The sequence below is a fragment of the Astatotilapia calliptera genome, chromosome 9 (genome assembly GCF_964374335.1).
Source record: "Astatotilapia calliptera chromosome 9, fAstCal68.1, whole genome shotgun sequence".
NCBI lineage: Eukaryota > Metazoa > Chordata > Actinopteri > Cichliformes > Cichlidae > Astatotilapia > Astatotilapia calliptera.
The window spans coordinates 9129932-9152718 of NC_137430.1; positions in this window are offsets into that span (position 1 = coordinate 9129932).

The window sequence follows — 22787 nt, forward strand, 5'->3', positions numbered from 1 at the left end:
CATACGGCTGCAGTTATGCTCCTTCTTAGACGATCAGCTTCAGAAATCATCTTCCTCCACGCTTTTCTGCCAAATAACATGTGTCTTAGTTTCTCTCTGCCATCCTGACAAATACATTCTCACTTGGCCAAAGATTTAATGTCAGACGTCTCACAAATAAGCTCTTATCTGGGTTTGAGGAAAGTTTTACAGATACGCAGCCTCCGCGGCTTAACTTTGGGAGGTCTGGTCTCTTTTATAACGGCGGTCTGTGCTTGAAACGCTTCTTTGGTCGTGTGTGATTTCTGTCATTGGAATAGCTTGAGTGAGCACACATAGCTTTACTCAAACCCCAGTTCGATCAGCCCAGTCAGCAACCTATAAGCACCTACTGGGGAACAAGGTCTCGGCTATAGTTGTCTGTGTAGGTGACAAGAGATAGATGAAATATCCAGTCACATAACAGCTCGTATGTTGTGTTTTTTAAAAAGAGACTGCGTGTGAGTGCTTTTCACTTTCTGATTTTTTCTTACAAAGTAATAATCATCCAACAACACGCTACTAGGTTTCAAGATTCTGAGGCTGCCGATCAGTTTTCCTCTACAGCGCTCTCTAGATTCAATAGTTTATTGATCTGATTAGTTTAAATCAAATAGAGTTAGATGGTTGTAGCAAAAAATGGTTAATTCATTTTGAAAGCACTGACCCTTTTGGCAAACGGTGAGCAAGGACCATTTCCCCGATGGTTTAGTCCAGCACTTCAGGTGAGGGGGCTAAACTAGCGGAGCGGAGAAGGTTAGAGTTGCACCTTGTGGGCTTTATTATTTAAAAAAGAAGCAAACCTCTGTTTCTTTTTTTTAACTATTGATCAGAAATGACGTATCAAAAGGGGCCCACTCTTTCTAATTTAGTTTATAAATCACATGGCTAAATCCAGTTTTAATCACCTAAAATCCACGGAGCAACTGCAGGTACAGATGTTCCAAAGTGTTATTTAGTGTCCTAGCTTTTAATTGGCTACTTATTTTACCGCATTGTTGACTTGTGTGAAGAACTGCAGATTCATTAGTCACGTTTGCATAGTGCTGGGAGACGCACCCTTGACAAAGTTCTGTATAAACACACCAGACTTGCAGTAAACACTAGAGAAACAGAGCGTACCGGCAACAACTATTATTATACATTTATCAACTTGCCCATGGAATGTTGTTTAGAGCCAGAAGTTCATTTTGAAAGCTGAGGATAAAAGTCTGAACATAAATACTGTAAAGATGAATTCCTCTAACTTTGTAGCTTCACATCTCCCAAGAACAGACTTGAAGGGTTATCAGTTAAAACAAGCAAATCAACCAGACTAGACATAATCATTAAGTAAATAAAGACAGTCCAATTTTGCAACATTTAATGATTACAGTATGTCAGACACCAGTAAATGTCCTTAAAAATACCACGTATAGAAAAAGAGCAACGGTTAGCTGCATAATATGCATCTGTCATGCAGCACCACTGGAATGCAGACTGACTGCGGTTTATTTGGTTGTTATTAACAGATATTTACTGATAATAGCGCCTCATGGACGACGAGCCTGCAGGGCCAGGATCAGTCTCAAACCGGAGCTCCTCTGGAGATAGCAGAAGGGGAGATTTGCAGTGTGAAAATATCACTGTGGCATTTACAGTTCCGATTTGTCAGCGGTGTCGGGAAGGTGCCACTATAACTAACTTCATCGATGAAGCAGCCTGGCAGGATTTTTGTTTAGAGCCCCGTGGCTTCCGGAGACATTAGAGAGAAGCTTCTTGTGATTTTTCAGATGTTTCCCATCCTGCTTCTTTGTCAGTAAGGAGGACATAATGCAGGGAGGATGGAAAAAACGATCATGTTTACAAGAACACGCCTTGCTTTTAAGGAAGCTGGGGGCACGTGTCTCGGTGTCAGCCGTGACCAGATCCGGGTTTTTGACTCTCATTTGAATTCATCCTAATTAAACAAAATCCAGCTAAAGGCTAAAGTGGAGTTTGTGCTGACTCAAAACACCAGCAGGCAAAGCGGGTGAATCATCAGAAACTGAATTTGTTTGGGGTTAAAAAGAAGCACATATTAGTCATTAAGTCAGCAAAGTGTTCGATTAAATTTTTTTCGTCCATTTCAAGGCACCGACGACACCTGAGGTCGACGGATGAAGAAACACGGCTGCCACGTGGACGGAGAGAAGCTTTAAGCTCTTTGATTAAAACAACGGGCCTTAATAATTCGAAGATGGGAGGGGAGATCTTGCTCTGTTCATCCCACTAACACAACAAGTGAAAAATGCTTATTAGAGTTACTCAGCAAGAGATAATGCGCAAACAAGGACATTGGAGATGTTTATAATGGCGCTTCAGTGCCGGGGTCAGCGTCCGCCTCAAATCAATCAAAAGAGTTAGAATCAAGGGAGCACTTTACAAAAGGCGCACACCATCATTTATCTTATCATCTGATGGTGTGCAAAGGTTTTCTTTGTAAACAAATTGGAATGCAAATTGCATTTGTTTGGTTTTTTACCCTTTTTTTTTTTTACCTCAAAGCTTTCCAGGCTGATTTAAAGCATTGTGTGCATCCTGCAATCACTCACACATACACATGGCTCTGCACACACACACACATATAGAGGATAATGTTTTCTGGCATGACAGAGCTGGACAAACCTCAGATGAATGGTCTCTCTCTCCGCCGGGCCTGATTTTCTCCCGGTTGTCGCGCTGCTTGTGTGCGCAAATCAATCAGGCCCCTTGTTCTAATCAGTCCCACTTATATCTCCCTGCAAATAAATGACACTGCTGAGAAGGGGAAATCAATAGGGGATAAGGTGAAAGTCTCCCTGCTTCCTGCCCACAGGGCACAGGGCTGGGACAGAGGCCAGAGAGGGAGTGGAGAACCAAGACATAGGGAAGATGAAACTAAGCAGGTTTGTTCTTTTGTCTTCCACTTTGAGTGATTTTACTCTCAAATGTCAGTCAATAACCACAGGATTGGTACAAGATGAAGAAATTGAATTTGAGTGTGTGTAGGCCTATATGAGTGTGTTGTGTATGTATAAGGAACAAGTAGGTGTAACTGCAGCACACTGACATATTCTGTCCTTATTGTTTCTTTATCTTTTTTTTGGCATGTAATACAAGCAAATAAAAGGTGACTGAGTTCATAGTTAATATTTGTGAAAAATCCCATTAAAATAACAAAACCAGGCCCAACTCTTAATGGTTTTAATGACTAGCTTATAGTTATTTAGACTCATAACAATTAAATCAAGCATTTAAAATAAGATCAGTATTCACAGGCTAGCTAAAGCAGCTGGGAGTCAATCAGTATGCTAGCTGTTAGCATGAAACACTCAGAGGGATGATTGGTGGTTAGACAAAGGACAAAGGAAACACAGGTATAAACAATTAAAATCTGACGCTAAATCTTTTAACGGGTTATTATTTAAGTGATAAACAGAAGAAAATATGCTTCTTTTTTTTTGGTTTGTTGATTTTTGCTTGGCTAACGCCACATGTGGCTAATATAGCCATTAAGATAGCAAACCTGAGTGTGTTGTTACACTTGGTGTAGCTAATATTCCTCAAGGGATTAAAGTGAAATGAAATTTATTAATAGTGTTATTATAGATTAATGAACCAACTGAAGCTGTGCGCAACAACTGGTTTGTTGCTGGTTAGTTTAGTTAAGACTGTTATGGTTTCCATTGATTTCCATTCATTTTTAGTCATTCCTAGTTTTTTCTTTCCCTGATTTCTGTGTTCCCCTGTCTTGGTCATCATATAATCTATCAGTTTAGACCTTTATCTAACCACTAATCATCCCTCTGAGTGTTATGATCCTGTCCTTCCTGTTGCGAGTCTTACCCTTGTAGCGAGCGAAAGCCACCGAGTAACCGCTAAGGGCCTCTATACTACTTGTGCAAACTTTCAGGCCCAAAGCTCTCACAGGAACGAGCCCAGAATAAACAGGACAAGAGGGTCAATATCAGTCAGATATGTTAAAATTTATTATTTTAAAAGAACACAAAGGGTTTGCAAAAGGCCTAAAACATCAAAATGGTAAAAGGTCACTAACGACCACAAGATAGTGTTATTGGTGCAACCTGCCAGCAATGCAACTATCACCTGAGGGCTTGCTCTCCCTTGGCGGTCCCAGATGCTCGTTGCTTTAAAAGAAACAAATCCACCCCAAATAAATACGAGCCCAACAGAACACTTATCGCATGCACTAAGTGCTAGTTCAGGCAATAATCGGTGGCACTAAAAATCACTCTTAATAAAAACTTATTCACTGCAAATCCACACAGAGCACCTCTAAAGATCCTAATTCCCCTAAGGTAAGAGTCCCACTCAGGGATTGCACATTGCCCGACTAATATTGCACCAGCCCAGTAGAAATAAAAACAAACCCGGCATAAAAAAAACTTTTTTAAAAGGTGACCCTACCAAAACCAAAAACACAACAACAAGGAGAAGGAGGAAAAAAACAGTGACAAATTCACATGTGCAGCCTGCCCTCCAGCAGACAACTGTGTTTGCTGCACACCTGGCTTATCTTGGCTTATCTTGTAAAAATCACTCAAACCTCTGCTGTAGAGGTTTAAAACAACTGTTTGTGTAGCAGACAATTAAAACTTCTCAGGCTCTTCACCTACTCACACAACCATTGTTCACAGCCGCTCGTCAGTGGAAATGAAGAGCACCTGCTGCTACTTCCTCTTTTATACCCTCCATTGGGTCCCCTGGGTCCTAAAGACTTCCCCATTACACCCTTATTACTTGCGCCTCTTTTTGTGGTTTCCTGTTTTGATTTTTCTTTTCTGTTTTTTAAATAACAGTCAGTAAAGCTTCCTCTTCCTTGTTTAAACCTATGTGTCATGCACTTGAGTGCATAAAAAGACGCAAAAAGAGCTTTTATTTAGCACTATTTTTAATTCGTAGATCAATACATGATTTTTCATGGACATATCCAGGCTTGACGCAAAAAAACAAAACAAAAAAAACAAAAAAAACAACACTGCCATGTCCATGTGATGTGTCACAAAATGATGACTCATTAATGTTTCTTTTTGTGATCTGTTTTTGGACAACGTCTGAGATCCACAGAACCCTTTGGCTGTACAAACAATGGTGCTCTTTATGGCAAGAGAGAAAAATAAATAAATAAAATGCAGAAGCTTGCTAGACTGATCTTCCATTCCTTCCATCAAAGTTGACAAATTTATAAAATTTAGAGTGAAAAAACAAAGTTCACTAAAGTGCACGTTAACTGCCCTTTCTAAACCGAACAGTAACTTCCCCTTGTTTTGCAAATGTGCCATAAAAATCCTTCAAGGTTTGCCATATCATTTAGTCTGAAAGCAAATTGATGTTGCTGTGTGTTGCTAAATATTTTCCAGTGTGAGTCACCATGTTTACAGGAGTTCTTTATTATTATGATTTCTTTTTTTTTTTTAAGGAATATGGCAGCAGTTTTAAACATGTTAATGCTCCAGCTTCATAGACGTTATACAGTTAACCAGCTGGGCTTGCTTTGATGATAGAGTTCAGACTAAATTACGAGGCTTTCGTTTGAAGTCTAGAGATTTGTAGAGATTTGTATGAAAAATAGAAAACTAAGCACAACAAGTAAGGAAATGTATGTATGTCAGCATTTTCCTACTGACTCTTGTTTTTGTTTTGATGCCCATCAAGCGCCAGACTAGCACCATGGATCGTGCAATTGGTGTCTGCACCAAACATGCCACATTTGCCATAGGGCAAATCAGGCTGATGTTCCACAAAACCAAGTTTCAGCAGGAGTGACCCCTGATGGTACCATGTCCAAACTCAAATTATAGAGAACAGGGGATGTCAGGTGAAGTGGGCGTCCCAGGAAGACAACACCACAAGTTTTCTCACCCTGTCAGCGTGTAGGTACCGTAGGCAGTCTTGTACAGATTTGGACTGAGTGTTTGCAGGACGATCTCACAGGGAGACTGCCCTTCTCCACCAGGCCTGTTTGCGCTGGTGTCACCAACATGTGCAATAGAACCTGAACATGTGGAGGAACGCTATGTTCAGCGATGAGTTGAGATTCTGCCAACAGCAGCTGGATCATAGCTGGATCGAGTGTGGAGAAGAAGCGGAGAACGCTATGCTGTTTGCAGCACCAACAGGGTAACGGCTTTGTGTGGAAGAATCTCCTTCACTGGAAAACGAAGCTTGTCACCAATGGAGACGATGGATACTACCTTCGAATAGCAGTGTATGAGCAAGCCGGTGACCAGCATGAGCATCATCCAATCAAATACACAATGCCAAACAAGAGTCAATAGCAGAATAAGGTGTTTGGCATTAGCAGAGAAGATCTGGCAAGTGTTTCATGGGCACAACCCACACACTGAACTCTGCTGCTCAACCCACACACTCAACTCTGCTGCTCAACCCACAAATGCATTTTTGTTACATATTGACACAATTAAAGGAAAACTAAACAGGATAGGACTTATTTCCAAGAAGCATTGTTACAAAAAAGAAACAAATTTCCCTACTTTTTGAGTTAAGGTTAGAATGAATGCAAACTGAAGGTTCAATATCCCCTTTCCCAAATTAAAACCAACACATCTACACTCACACAAGAGTAAATGACACTTTGATCCAAGATGAAAACAGCTGAAACTTGTAAAACGTCCTGCTATCCTTGCCAGATGTTTAGCATCATAAAAATTAAAAGTAAACCAGGGTGACTTGTTACAATGGCTATCCTGTGGACCCCTTTTAATATCCCTGTGTGGCCAACCTTTAGTTTTAGAGATGACCGGGCTGCATGCTGAGAGCTCCAGCCACAAGCTGGGTTGAACTTGCCCAAAGCAGCTCACCAGTTGTTCTCCCAGCTCTCCCCCTGCCTTCTGTGAGCAGAGAACAAAGCACGCCGTGAGTCAGAATGGGATCGAGCCCAGTCCAAGCACCGGGGCCTGGGTTTGGTTAAAAATGCTGGTGGTAAGCCATAAAAGGGCTGGGATAAAACTGCAAGCAAAGAGAAGCCGTCTCCCCTCCTATTCATGATTCATGAATGACTAATCTTTAATGTGAGTCTCCTCAAATACAGTTTATTTTATTATTCACTCAGTCAGTATGCAGCAGCTGGACTTTTCAGGCACCACACCCACGATGAACTCGACAGAAGAGGAGGAGGGCCGCGCAGTGTCTGCGTGGTTTGTTGTGGTTCGAAATGTTTGCTCTGTGCAAATTTTTCATCCGTTGCTTTAGGCCTGAGTGGATTGCTGAGAAGAAGCATGCCAGCGAGCAAAAAATTGATTTTCAAGAGTCTCCTTTTCTTTTTCATTTTTTGGATGATTCACTTTCTCTGCAGATGTAATTAGAAATGCACATTTGAGATTTTCTCCCAAATAACTTTATGCAAAATTATCCTCTGGTGTTCTCAGCTGAAAGTGACTTTTATTGAATTCGTGCCATAAATTCATCCTCTTCTCATTATACTTTAATAAAATTCAGCAAACAATCTCAAACTCTTTTTTGAGAGAGATAGAGATTTTTTTTGTAGCTCACATCTCACACCTTTAAAATAAATATATAAATGTCACAGCAGTGGTCAAATAAAAATAATAACCATATAAATCGTCTGATAGTCTTGGTCAAACTGGATCAGACATGTTCATCTGTATTGTGCAATAACAATTTCTTGTGGTGTTTAACCAACCACTGCCATGTGCTCAATTGCGTTCTAAGATTAAATTTGGCTCTAGTTACTCATTACAAACATTAAAAGCAAATCATAGTCGTTTACTCTAGACTTTCATCATGTCTGCGTTTACGTTTTATATTGAAAACGAGTCCACTGCTCTGTTTTGTTTGGGGCTTAATGCATTGCTGTTATTAAAGTTATTAAAACTTGAATTTCTGAACAATGTCCAAGAATGTTTGCGCATTTTTCGCTTTTATTGAGAGCTGCCCTCAAGCTCCCTGAACTCCACAGGTTTGTGCAAAACCCGATAACCCCGCGTAACCCCTGCGTGATCTGGCAATGTTTCAAAGAGCTTCTTCTGATGTCAGGAATGCTCAGCTTTGGTCAGGCTTTCAGTGCCCCCCATAAATTTTCAGTGGGGTTGAGGTCAGCTGACTGTGGAGGAAAGTCCATGACAGTCAGCACTCCTGTCTCCTCTTTGGTCTCTGAGTAGTTGTTGCAAAGCTTTGAGGTGTATTTGGGGTCATTATGCTTGCTGCGGTAAGAATTGTTTTCCACAAAGATGCAGAGGGTGGGGCAGGTCTCTGTAGAGTGGACTTCTGCTTTTGTGTTTCTCTGTATGTGTGATGCTCCACAGTCTGTTCTGCTTTTCATGTCCTTCCACCCTTCTGTTACTGCCTCTAACCTCAGGCGTGGATTCATAACTAAATGGGAGAATCTTCCAACACGGCACCCCATCTCACCACAAGCCTTTCACCTGGTTTTCAGCCCTAAAGTGGTTTAGAGAAACCACTCACTCACCAATCAGTACTAGAAACCTTTTTTGATGGACCTCTGCTTGTTCGTCTCCTGGGCTTAAATATATTTGTATGTACGAAGAACTTATTCTCTGTCCCCCAGTGAGCCAGGCTCATTGTATTGGTCTCCTGTTGATGTTTGTACATTGTTATTGTGCTTTGGCTACACCTTAAAATCTTTTAAAGATCCCTGTGTGTTACCCCCTTCAGAAAACGTCAGCCTTGCCATTATTCGGTGGTAAGAAACCCCTTCTCTGCTCACAAAAACAATCTGATTTCTGACATGTTCACTTGAGGCCGATGTCATTTTTCCCACCGAGCTTCTCATCAAACAGCGTTCTCCTGGAAACATGAGGCAGAGCTGTATTTTTAACAGCCAAACAATAGCAGCAAGTTGATTTACGTCAAGAAACCCCCGATGAGTCATTCGAAAGAAAATTAAAGTGTTGCTAAACGGCTACTTCAATGGAAGGCTGCAACTCAAGGAAATCTCATGTTTGTTTGTTTTTCACAAAGAATTTAACATGATGTGTGCCAATAAGATCGCTCTATTTGACTGCCTACCTGAAGGGCTGTTTTATTTTATACAGGACGACTGAAAATGTTTTAAAATGCACAGCTGAATAAGATTGTGCTTAATGCACTCACATAAATACGGTTAGCTCATTAATGGAAAGAGTGGCATTGCGACTGATAGCACTGGTAACAGAGTAACTCATAATGAGAAATATTACATCCAAATTTGAGATACTTTCTCTATTACTCATGTACACATAAATGTGTTTGCACTGACTAGAGCGTACAGTAAATAGATAGATATCTGTCTGGGTTTTTAATGGACTGAATGGACGATGGGTTAATCCAGTGAGAGGTTGTTATGTGTACACTCTTTTAACACTAACCGAAATTCATCACAACTTTGCTGTTAATTAACCCATACAGATTAGTCACTAGGAGGATTAACATTAAGCAAATATAGAGATTGCATCGTTAAACAAGCTGCTATAATCTGATTCATATTAAAACCATCAATGTTTCTGAGAGCCATTCACATCTGGGGTTTTTGTGATGGCGAAGCATAAAGCAGAAAGTACTGTACCTGAATCAGTCACTTTTCAAGTTCACTTAATAGAAAAAAAGAAAGCTGTACTCATAACTATACATTGATTAGTGTGTAATTAATGATGTAATATTCCATAATACACAGGAGTGGGCACCAATTTGTGGAAGCTGCCATGTTGACCAAGAAACTTGAATACAGCAGTTTAGATGAACATATGCAGTACACAAAAATGTACTGCAGGAGAAATGAATTCGTTGGCGTTTGTGTTTTATGGAGGGAAATTTTAAGTTGTATCTGCACGTTCAGATATGGAGGTTCATATCTATGATTGAGGAGGGGTCCCCTTCAACAAAGAAGAGAAAACATGAATGCCTCCTCAACTCAAGCCTCATCTCCTGAATTGAAGTCAGGGCTCTAACACAGGAAAACGTACATACACTTTACTCCTAAGCCAGGGAATACAGCTGAAAATGATCCTATGGCTAAACGTTTATTAATGTACATTGTCCCTGTTAAGAAAAAAAAAGAAAAATGCTAAGTTAATCCAGATGTTGTTGCAATTACCTCTTTTCAGCAGATCAGACAATGCAACCCTTCTGGCTAACTTTATGCCAGCTAATGTTAGGTGATTGTTACAAATCACACTCTGATAAACACTTTGATCTAACATCACACGAGAGTTTACACACTAAGTGTCGGAATCCAACAAACTTTTACTAACGCCCACTAACTGCAGCTAACAGAGGCTAACTGTGGCAAAAACCGCAGTTAGCCAGTTAGCTTACAAGCACAAATACCCAATTATGTGGATTCAACACAGTGATGATTCCATAATGATATGTATAAGCATTGGTGGATTGGTGGAGTCCAACTCCAATAGATGATTTTTAACTAATTAACTGGTGTTTCCAGGTGCCAGGTCTACTGGCTGTACCCTTTAAAAGTACAGTACTAAATATCCAAATAACAACATTGATCCATGACAACAAAAGAGACAAAGCACGTCACCTGTAACTGATGTCACTTAAGAGTCAGACTATGGAGTCAAGCATTCCTCATTTAACTCCTCCATCCTCACATCTATCTCACACATCCTCGCTGGGAGGAGTTAAGATGCGACTGAAGGAAATGAGACGACACGTTAGCATAATGAAAAACACCCTCTGTCAAAGGGAGGCAAACAGGTTACACCCAAAATGCTGGAGTTTACATCCCAGATTAATGACGTGCAGGTGCGTGATCGCACACGCACGCCAACTTTTAAACGTGCAAGATGGATTCTTCCACTTTTTAATCACTCTGCTTTGACCCTCAAACTCCTCTCGGTGTAATATGCCGGCCAGTTTATTTTCTTTGCCTCATTATGAGGAGGGTTTTAAATAATTGATTCGCTGGATGATTTACTCGATAGTAAATAGAATTGCGGGTTTAAAAAAAATGGAGGTGTTGAGCGTTTTTTTTCCAGAGATAAATTTAAACCAATTACAGAGTAAATACAACTGATATACAGCATGCAATAATTATAGTTTCAAGTCATTCATAATGCACCACAGTCTTTCCAAAGCAGCATTACATTTAGGTTTTTTTTAAAAATGTACTTCCTGGAAAACATGACCACATACTGTGTATAATCTCATTACATGATTCAAAGTTCAGTGAACGCACCTCCCTTAAACAAAAGGCTTGAGTGTTTTTTTCCTTGTTGGCTGCCACTCACCCTGGAAAATGACTAGCTTCCGTGTGTATGGGAAGCGACAGTCAACACGCAAGCTTTAAATTAGCGAGGGATCCCTCCACACAGCTTGAGTAATATCTGAAACATCAGCTGCTAATATCTGATTACAAATGTATAAAGTAAGTAGAAAGAAAAGGAAGGGGAAAGCCAATTTGTTGAAAGCTGAAGCTGCCTAATGCCAAATGCAAACTAATACATGTTAACACAGAAAATAGAAAATAAATTAATTCCACTGAGTAATTTTTTATTCAGTTTTAACTCCAGGAGTTTCTTTGATCTGGATAATTTTGATCATGTAGCTGTTTAATCATGAAATAAGCTCTATTTTTCTTACACGGCCTTTGGTGCTTTACTTAATCTATCAAAAGAGGATCTGAAGCTATTGTTTAGAGCACATAAACGCTGATATATTTACTCCTCTTCCATTAAAGTCATGTTTGCCACACCAGCAAAAAAAAAAAAGCAGTTCGTGAACTCCAAGTGTCATGGATATGAGAGTTGAAATTCCTCTGCTCCGCTCTTACCCAAGAGGATACTTTGTCACTTTGGTTTAAAGTTCTTCCCATGAAACGAGGCTGCAAAGGTCAAGCCCCATCTTTCTGACATCATTATTTCCTCGCATGTCCGGAGCAGAACGTTTTACATGTGCTGGAGCTGGTTTCGAACGGGTTGGATGCGGCAGGAGTGGGGAAGTGGGGTGGGAGGTTGCAGGGTCCTCCACTCCGAGCGGGACCACAGAGGATGCCCGACTTCTTTTCCCATATACTCCAGAGCCAATGAAAACACTGGAAAACGACACGTTCCCATCAGCTAAGCTCGGTGACACGGCGACCTCAGGAAAAAAGCATGAGTAAATACCAAAGGCGAGGGAGGGGTGTTGGGGGGGGGGCAGCAGTGGAGCGTTGACTCAAAATCTTTCAAACCTGCAGATGTGGCAGCAGCAACTATTACCAGCCACCTGTGCTTCATTTAGGTTAAATCCTTCATTAGGCTTTAAAAGCTCATTCATCCTCATTTTCTAACCCCGGCTGCAGTGCTTTTGCTGGGCTACCCACTTGTCAGATCCAATCTTTAAGAAGGTGGCCCTGGTTCAAGACCGGCAGGTGATTCATTTTTATGTATTTATTTGTCAGTTCCCAAACACATATTTCCATTTTTCTCATTGTTTGCTGTCGGCTTTAATATACAATTTTGTCATTTATCTGCTGCAGACAGCATGTGGGAAACACCAGTGATGGTGAAAAAAATGCTCAGTGGCACGCACGGGTCAGAGCAAGGTGACATGCTGGTATTACTTCACTATAACCCACAACGAGATAATAATCATCCGATGGTGACGATAAAGGCGCAGGAGTGCTGTTCGATATGTCTTGGAGGGGTTTTTTTCTCATATCACTTATGCATGTTGTACTCTCCGATTGCCAGAGAAGGACATTTATTTCAGGAATTTATTGTTGTTGTTTTGTTTTGTTTTCATCCGCGAGTCAGTCCGCAGCGTTGCAAATGGCCAAATAAGATGTTATAACGATCATGACTGTGGGGCTGAAAAGACCAAAATGACATCCAGATGTTCCTAATTACGCAGCTCCAGCCTTTGGTTTGTTTGTGTTACTACAGTAAGGTCGTAAGCCTCTCACTCCAAAAAAAAAAAAAAAGCACACAGGGACTGATGGCTGTTTGCAGGCACTAAATTTAAATGGGACTGAAATATTTACATGCTGCAGTAAGAGCTCGAGTTGGTGCAGAGATCTGTCAGCAGTGTAGAATAACGTTCTTTTATAGTTCTGCAGGGGCCGTGGCTGTGTAGATGACAGGTCTGAAAACTCAGTCATTTTTAGCTGTGTACATGCAGTGTTGAAAAGGACGCAGGTTTCGCACAGTGCACTTTTAGTTAACATTTAGTTAACACTCAACAGAACCGCAGAACTTTTTGGCCTCTTTGAATGCATGCTAAAGCATGCTTTCCACTGCTTGAGGCCATTCTCATCTTTTCTTCTGGAGATTACCATTTTAGCCTTGCAGAGATGGACCAATATTACCAGTCCTCACAAAGTCCTCTTAAAATTTTTAAATTAATTTATAAAAAGCTTGAGCCACATGCTCTTGTGCATTCTCTGGTTGATGAACAGGATTACAAGTCAATCTTAGTCAAGCTAACAGCTCACGTTTAATATTATAGAGTATTGAATTATGGACTATAACTGCTCTGCAACATGATGCAGAGGATAAAAACCATTTTTGATACATTTCTCAGGAACCCGAGATGTATCCTCTGTCAGTGTGACATCGGAGCAATGAAACAATCCCGTTCAACCTGACCTCAACAAAGGAGGTAAAACTGTTGCATGAAGAATATCTGCAGGGTTTTTTTTTTTGTGTATACTCTATTCTTAAGACATCATTGTCACTGCTTGTCAGTCTAGGAATTACATATTAGATGGAACTTGGAAAGTAAGAATAAGGCTTGTGAAAGAGTCTATTTTAACCACAGAAAAAACATTTAGCACAATATTCAAAGAGGGACTCTGGGGACTGCACTACTGCGTGTTTTTATTAAAACGTCCTATTATGTAGCTATGTAGTAGTGTCAGTGATTAAAGCTAAGAGACTTCGTAAATAGATGCTTTCCACAGCAGTGGACAACATTAGCAGCGATGCCAAATCGCTCATTTGTAAACCTGGATGAACAAGATCCAAAGTATTTGCTGATGCTTCAGAATATAAGCAGTTGCTGGGAGAGTGAAGTACATTTTGTGTGTTTTTGACCTAAACTGCACTCACACTGAAGACACATGCAAGTGTTTCATTTCAAGCTACTCTCTGCAATGGCTGGGACTCAAACCCAGGTTCACCAACTGTGAAAGCAGCTTTCAAGGCGACTCATCATCCTCTTGATAGAACTCTTCTGAAATGGCAAGGCTATGTTTTTGACTGCACTCTTTTCTGGCTTTAAGTTGTTACTTTGAATCTACTGTAGCTTCCAGGTCAGAAAAATGAAGCCACTGCAGAAGTGCCTAAAACCTGAATTCTATTTGACGCACACCAGGTGGTGATCGCCGTGGTTGTGCTTCAAGTCCGCTTCTGGCTCAGTCGCTCATTTTTGGGTTAAGTTAAGTTCATTTTGTGTATCTTGATGGTACCATGTTTGAAAATAGTATGGCTTGTGGTATGAACTTGTCTTGTGGTTAGCCAACAAGTGTGCTGTGTGTCATCCTTACTGGTCGCATCTGTTTTTTGTAGCCAAGACGGTGACGGCAGAATCGTTTCAAAAGAAGACTTGAGAAAAAGCAGCCCATCCAACCCAACCATCTCAACCATGACCATCTTTACTCTCTGTCATTGTTACCAGAAATCACCTTTTCAGAAGCATGATCTTCATGAAATCCCTGTGTTGGTGTTGTTCGTGGATCAGCAGAATTAATATTGGTCCAGGTTGGACATTGCAACTGACCAATCACATTGTTGACCCTGAGCCTAGCCTCTTTAGATATCAGCAAGTTTTTCCACATCACAAACTATGACATCAAAATTAATTATAATGGAACAACACCAATACAGAGATCACGCTTCTGAAAAAAGGTGACAATGACAGAGAGTAAAGAAGATGGACTTGGTTATTTTCAGAAGCCTTAGACAACACCAGTCTCTCTCCATGAGCACCCACGACTTCCATGTATTTACAGGTGTAACACGCAGGCTTTAACCTGATTATTCACAACTATAAATTATAGCTAACTGAGAGACGATTGATCAGGTTCTTTTTCAACTCCTCGGAGTCACGGTTTACACTGCTGAATCATTTGTCACAAAGCAGGTTTGCTCCCTGAGCTCCATCGCAGCTGTCAAGATATTTTTATTTTGCTTTCTTTAAAGGCCGTACCCACAAATATGTTAGCTTTCTCTCTTTCCTTCCTCTCTGTATAAGTTACAGCACGGTGGTTTTAAATTAAAGCCGCAGAAAATCTGTTTCGTCACTTCAACTTGTGATAACTCTTTCCTCTGAAACATGTCTACGCTGCTCGCCTCAAAGGTTACACTGACCTGGAATTACCCTGAGAAGGTTCACTGTAAATTTGCACTGCTGGAAGGTGGATCTTTCTCAGGGAACAGGGAACTTGTTCTGGAGCAAATAGGACAAAGTGTTCTCCTTGGAAAAAAAATGTTCTTGGCAACGAGTCAGACCTATTTGAAAACCATAGGGGATATCCCCGCTCACACTCCTCCACAGGTTAACACCAGAACAAATGGAGGAGTGGTGTGTGTGTGTGTGTGAGGCAGAGGGAGAGAAAGTCCACACCCAGCCACTATCTGCATATCTGTTCTTCTGATGCTATAAATTCTTCCTCGGTCGAGCCTCGTTCTGTTCATACTTGTCAACTTTCCGACGTTCCCTGTCATCCTTGAGCTATTTGCGCGAATGCATGTAAAAGCTTCCTCCTAATGCAGGGAACAATTAAGTTATCAAATGGACACAACCATTATGTAAAAGGCGGGTTCTATTGCCAACAATTTGAACACTGTCTGCTTCCTGGAAGTGCAGATGAAATGTCAGGGGCACAATATTTCAAGGCTATTAACTTGAGTGCTTTTTTATTCAGTCTCATTACTTTTTAAACAGCATAGGAAGTCACGGAAATGTAATATTAATTTTTACACGGCTTTCATTTTCATTCATATGGAGCTGTTTAAAATTCAGACTTATTCTTTTTTTTCACGCAAAGGGTTGGTGGGGGTGGAGCGGAGGGGGTGATGTATTATTCTATAAGTCACATCCGCACTCGTTTTTTTGTTTTTTGGTAGAAAATCAAAGGTGTTGGGTGTTTGTGGAGTGTGGAAGTCATTTGGGTATTCTGAGGTAAACGATGTGACAAACAGATGCGGCACAGGAGCGGATCTCACAATGTAGAGGAAGAATTTGCACATTAAAATACACCTTTCTAGGCATTTACCTGCTTATAATGCATGGAAATACCCTGTTAGAGGAGCAGAAGAGAAAGCCTGGCGATAAAGTTAAAAAACAGAAGCGATGTTTCATTAAATCTTTATTTTGGAATGTAAAAAACCCCAGATAAGACCAATTTTGATCAACCAGAGCTCCCTAATTTAGCCCCTAAAGAGATTTTTTCAAATGTGGGAGCCTTATCATGAAAAATGGCTGGAGACCATTAATAGTTTATGGGTTGAGTTAATGATAGAGATGACTCCTAATTGAGCTCTACAGAGCGCTGCTATCTGGTGGTCCTTTTCTCCAGAATTTCTCTCATTATTTTGGATTTGTGTTGAAAAAAAAGAAAAGAAGAAGGCATGCATAATATCCTCTTTTTTATGGGAAAGATTAATTTATGTTAAAAAAAAAAATCCTACTCAGCTTTCACAAACCAGAAAATTTCAATGTCATAAGAGAAAGATAAAGTCTAAATCAGCTAATAATTCTAAAGCAACGTAAGAAAATGAGTAGATCTAACAGCAATCATCTGTTTATGATACAGTAGGTTGCCATGGAGATTAAGTTACCACATTACCTAAGTCTTTTTTCCCTCTTTTGATTTGAACCTTTGTTTTGCAGCAACTGACTGGTCGCTTGTGTAATCAGCGTCTGTTGTTTTCCGCTGAGGCGGTGCATTCACACATGCACAGGGTTACGGTTGAAACTTATAAATAGGCATTACCATATGAGCCCGTCATCTGCCTGTTGCTGTGTAGTTAGTTGCCAGCCGCGTCACTACACTAAACACCAGGTCGCCATGGCAGTAGTCTGACAACAGTAGGGAGGGGGTGGCAGGAAGGGATTCCCTATTCAGCCTAGTGACGACCGCAGAGTCACACGGATTCCCGTCAACCTTTCCCTGGCATTACTGTGGGCTTCCCCCATCTTGTTCAGTTGCGCCAACTGCTTGGCGGTAAATCCCCCCCATCAGCACGCACACGCGCACACTCCTCAACCAGAACATGTGGCGGCTCTAATTACCGCTCCACGCAGGCCTCGGTGCAGGAAAACCACAATATGGGGTTGTATGGTTCTGTGCTTTTAGCGCGCTAACTGGCCGAGGTGCTGTGTTGTGAGTTGAAAAATGCCCTCAATTATTAATGGTTTGTGATTTTTGTGATTTACAGGCGGGCGAGATTATAAAACCCCACTTCTAAAGAGGTGAAATATGGAGAGCTATATATACAGCTCCCGAGTCGGCCTCCAGCTCTCAGACTGAGGGCAGACTTCCAACATGGCAGATGGTGACTGCGAGACAGTCAGTGGAGAGGAAGAGCCGAGCTTAAGCTGAAGAGGAAGCCAGAGTGTCTGTGAGTGTGTGTGGGGGGGCTTGTATCACAGTCCGCAGCATTTCATCAATAGGAAAGTGTATAAATCAAATAAAAACACCCTTCTAACAAGCTCACACATTCGGGGCTGCTCGTCTTGCGGCTCCTCATCCACCCGAGGCGATTTAGAGTGATGAGGGAGAAACAAATTGCTGTTATCAGACTGTTAGATGTCAAAATAGAGCAGCCCCGGTGCTCATCTTTTGTTTGGGGAATTACAAGCATTCTCCCTCTGTTACCAGCCAGTCTATTTTTGGGAGGAAAAATAAAAACCTCAGCGGACTCTGCTGAGATGTGGGAGGAGATTCAGGGGCAAAAATAGCCTTCCTGTTTGAAGTTCAAATAAAAACACAGTGCAGAGTTTCACCAAATGCTTCCTAATGTGAAGCATAAATCTGCATCTACCAGAGTGACATTTTGACTTGGCGGGGCCTGGAAATCACATGCTAATCGTTCACCTTTGACTGGAGCATAAAGAACGCGCAGGATGTGACATTTACTCGCACAAACTCAGTCTTCTCTCCTAACTGTCGCAGTCTTTCCAAGCTTTCCTCATTTCCATTCTACTGATTTCCTGTCTGACTTCCACCCCCCGCCCCTCACAAAACACTTAAAATTCCAGAAATTAACATTGTTTTGTGTAACTTCCATGCTCAGCAGATCTGTGAGGATGCATATGTGAGCAGGGATCCCCAGCGGGGAACACGTTCACCCAAACCTCGCTCAGATCAGTTGGTGAAACCCGACGCAGCCTCCACGACCGAGGGAATTCCTCTCAGAAATATTTGCTTTTTTGTTCTAGCGAGGGAATCGGGGTGAGTGAGGCGGAGGGAAGCGTGTGTTTGTGTATAAGTGTGGAGGGGGGGGTGTTCTGAAATTGAATCGCCATAGTAACCTCAATAACATTTCTCTTCCCCTCCTCCCCCCGAACCATCACACACACACAAACACGCGAAAGGAAATGAGTTTCACAACGAAGATTGTGCTTCAACCGTCATTTGTTTTTGACGCCTGCCGAACAACAGAGACGTCACTGACTTGATAAGGACTCGCTGACAGTTTTACTACCCTGCATCATAGAGCAGGAGCACTGGGTGCTGCTAAAATGCTAATGGCTCACAGCTCCTTGCTGCAAGCAATAACGGAGCATTCTGAAAGTATCTTTAAGCACGCTAACCCAATTCCCGGCTGTTGTGTCGGTATGTTACATGCGGCTCGCTCTCTGCAATTTTGCCTAAAGAAGCATTCTGGGAATGTGGAGATCGTGTCACAGGCCAGAGGGCCAAATTTGACAGGAAGGCGGCTGCAGCACCCGCTGTACGAGACCGCGTGCAGGAGAGGTGAAGTACAGCTCAGGGATATGTGCGCGTCGCAGCTTCTGGGGTCTGTCAAGATCTGAGCTGAATGAGTTGAAGAAATCATTTGAATTTGATATAATGTTAATAAAGAGATGCAGAGTTGCAATTCCAGCATGAATTTTTTAACATTGCTAAACATGCAGGATTAGACAGGCCCATAAAAAAATCATACTGTAAACAAAAAAAGTGATGATCGGTGCAAAAAAGAAGCTTAAGGGGGGAAAACAACAGTTCCCTCTCAAAGATTTTGGAGCTGCAAAGTACTAGATAATAATTTTTAAAAGCAGCAATAATTATTACTTTTATGTCGCCGAAGAATCAAATGAACGTGTTAGAGCTGTTCATCATTATAAAACCAGAGTGAATTGTCTTCCTGCTTCTTTACGGAGCTTTTAGCATGTGCTTTGCTTTTCCAGCCCACAGGCAGAAGCTCTGGTAAACCTGCTGTGTGCTTCCTGTTCGCCATCAAATAGCAGACAGACAAAGTTAGCAGGAGATCAAAGTAGAGCATTCTTCACCTGAAAGGCCAGAATAAAAACAGGTAAACACCAACAGCTGGGCAGAAAGGGCTTATATTCATCAGGGGCACAATGGACTGGACAGGACTGGCTCTTGTATATAACCTTTATACTCTACTAAAGCACTCAAAGAGCTTTATACAATATTACCTATTCACACACACACAGACACACACACACATTAATTCTAGCTAACATTCACACTGATGATAAATGGATCGGCAGCATCGGGTTCAGTATAGACTTACAGTGGAGCAGCCAGGGATCAAACCAACATCCTTCTGATTGATAAATAACCCGCTGTACCCACTGAGCCTCAGTCACCCTAAACGACAACTCCAAATAAGTTTGAGTTTTGGTGCGGGATGTGTAAATAAAAGAAATCACCTCAAATTATTAATATGAAAGATGTAGTGTTCACAGCAAGCTGTCCAGGGTGGAAACCCAACCGGAAAATTCAGGCATCACAAGAAGATCACAAGAAGATGATAATATAGCAAGATAAAATATTCCAAATACTGACAGCAGCGCAACTTTAATTGCATTGTGTATCTATTTTTGAAATATAATGAAAATAGTGAATAAAGAGAAAACCACATGCAGTGGTTTGTAAGCAGGTTGTGTTGCAGGACGGTGGGGTGACGACATGCTATCTGCAGCCTGACAGCACATCCTCAGCTTGCAGCTGTTTCAATAAAACATGCCAGAGACAACAGGCGGTAAATGACATGCTTGTCTAAGACAACCTTCAGGATTTCTCATAATGGTCAGCTCCCCGTGTCCCCAGCATTCAATTCTTCACTGTGCCACTGGACAGTTAAGTAAAGATACCTGACACCATATGTTTCCCTGTGCAGTAATGACCGCTCCTAGCACTACTTTTATGGCAGCTGGCCTCCTGAGGCCCCGTCCAGCCCTCAATTAGAGCTGCAGGAAAGAGCCCGTCTTTGTTTACAGGCGCCTTCTTTTACACGATTAACACCTCTGCAGGGCTGTATGCATTTACTTTGTGGTGCAATATAAAGAGAAAAAAAAGATGCATGCAGGCAGTAGTTTGAAATTTACAACAAAAATCCATGAGGGGAAATAGAAGAAGAAGAAGACGAGGGGGTAAGATGAATGAGCAAGAGGAGGAGATGAGCGGTGGAGTAGAGGACAGCGAGAGAAAACTAAGAGAAGCAGAATGGGAGAGACAGAGATGAAGACAGAGAGAGGAGAGGGAGACCAAAGGCATGTGGAGTTCACCATCACTTTGCTTGGCTGCACAGTGATTAAAGAGAAGAGTCCCCGGAGAGAGAGAGGCGGCTCTAGGCCTGCCCAGTCAGTTCTCTCGCTCCCTTGATCTCCTGCGTGTCGCCCACAGAAACATACCGCCAAACCTTCAGGAAGGACTCCTTTTATTGCACTGGATCCCCCCCACCACCCTCCAAATGGCTCCAAAGAATCTGCAAAGCAAGCACAGATTGTCGTGGCACCGGCTCCTCTCAATTTAGAGGAAGGAGGTCTGCCTTGGATGAGCCGCTGCCTGGATCCCAAAGTTTTTTTTCTCTTTTTTTTTGATGTTTTAATGAAGATATTTCACACATTTCTGAGAGCGTCTTGTTACGCACGAACTTGTCAACCTCCAAGATTAGGTAAAAAGAGAATTTTTGGCATGTGATTTCCCCAAAAGTTTCGGCTAAAAGAAATAAAAAAGAAAGAAAGAAGAAGAGGGAATGAGAAAATAAGCCTACTAAACCTTCATTAATCCCCTTAGGAGGCTCTATCCTCATTTGATTGAAGTGCTTATTCTTTCAGAAAAATTGATAATCAGAACTTTGGAGACCAGGAAGTCGGGAAAGAGGAGACGAGAAAGGAAAATGTCACTTTCCGTCTTAATTAAATGGACCGTTCGGTGGCGGTGGGGTGATCGGTGCGTCGTGGGCCAGGTCCCTCCCTCGACCTTTCTTCTTGTGGTCAAGTGACCTTCACTCCCTGTCGGCGCAGTGTCTGACAAGGAAGGAAAGCGCCTGAGGAGGGTGAGGGAAGAAAGGCCGTGACATTACACACATTCTTACGGGTGCCACAGCCCGGATAATTAAACCGATACCCACTTAGCATGCGTCGCGAGCTAGCCTATCGTTTATCAGCCACACGACCTCTATAGCGAGGGATCTCTTCCTCTGATCTGTGTAATTATTCTGTTTTTCTTCCCCTCCTCTTTCATTGCCGCTTTCTTTCTTCCATTGGAAATACATCTGTGTGTCAATGTGTGTGTGGGTCTCAAGGTTGTAAACATCACAGCTGGTTGGGAAAAAGAATTTCGGAAGTGATTCAGTGATGTTTTTGTGCAAGATTTCAATTAATTCCAGTTGGCCCACAGCTATTTTGTATTATTTCCTTTTACATCTCTCCCAATAAAAACACACATATCCCTCAAAATTCTCGTGCCTGTGGTCGATTGAAGCTCGGAGGGGGTGGGCACGTTGCTGTCACTCTACATTTGCTGGCTGGGTGGGGGGTTAAATCCACCCACGTGGAGCTGCTGATTGTATAGAAACGTGAATGAACATGGTTTTTGTTACTGGTGCTTTCTTGTAGCCCGGTAAACAATGGCAAGATATTTTAATTTCCTTATAAATTTCAGGCTTTTTTTAAGGATCTGCTGTTTCTGGCCTCGCAATCTGTCGAGCGCTTGTTATGCGGTTTGCTGTTTCTCACTGCTCATCTCTCACCCCAGTAGGTCAAAGCAGAGGGCTGCCCTGTCTCAGCTTGGTTCTACTGCAAGCTTCACCCAATGAAAAGCATTTTTTTATTCTTCCCACTCTCGCCAAGTGCTGCTCAAAAGCAGCTGCTGAGTTTCTTTCTCCAGCACTGTTACTGTAGGTCTTGACCTTAATGTGCAAAGGTGCCAGTGATATTTTTCATTGTATTCGCTACTGCATAAGTGAAAATTGAACACAGTGATTTTACTGAACAGCATCATTTGATGCCTCCGTGACTGTGCTTGCATCTTGATGCTTACCAGGTACGTCTGAAGCTTTCATTTAATCAAACTCATGTCATATTTAATCGTTTGACTTGCACCAAAGTTTAAATATTTCAAAAAGACATTTCATACTTATTACATCTCTGAAGGAAGGCTACCACACAGCCAACTTGCTTCACAAGCCTGAATTTAAGAGCTTTATTTTTCAGTAAATAAATCAATAAGAAATCTTTGATCATGCAGCACCACACAGTCAGCCCTCCTGTTATGAAACTTGTCTTTGCTGTGCTTTTAGGCTCCAAGAAACCTAGCGTGCTGAGCTGTAGCTGCAGGCTTCTGCTGAAGC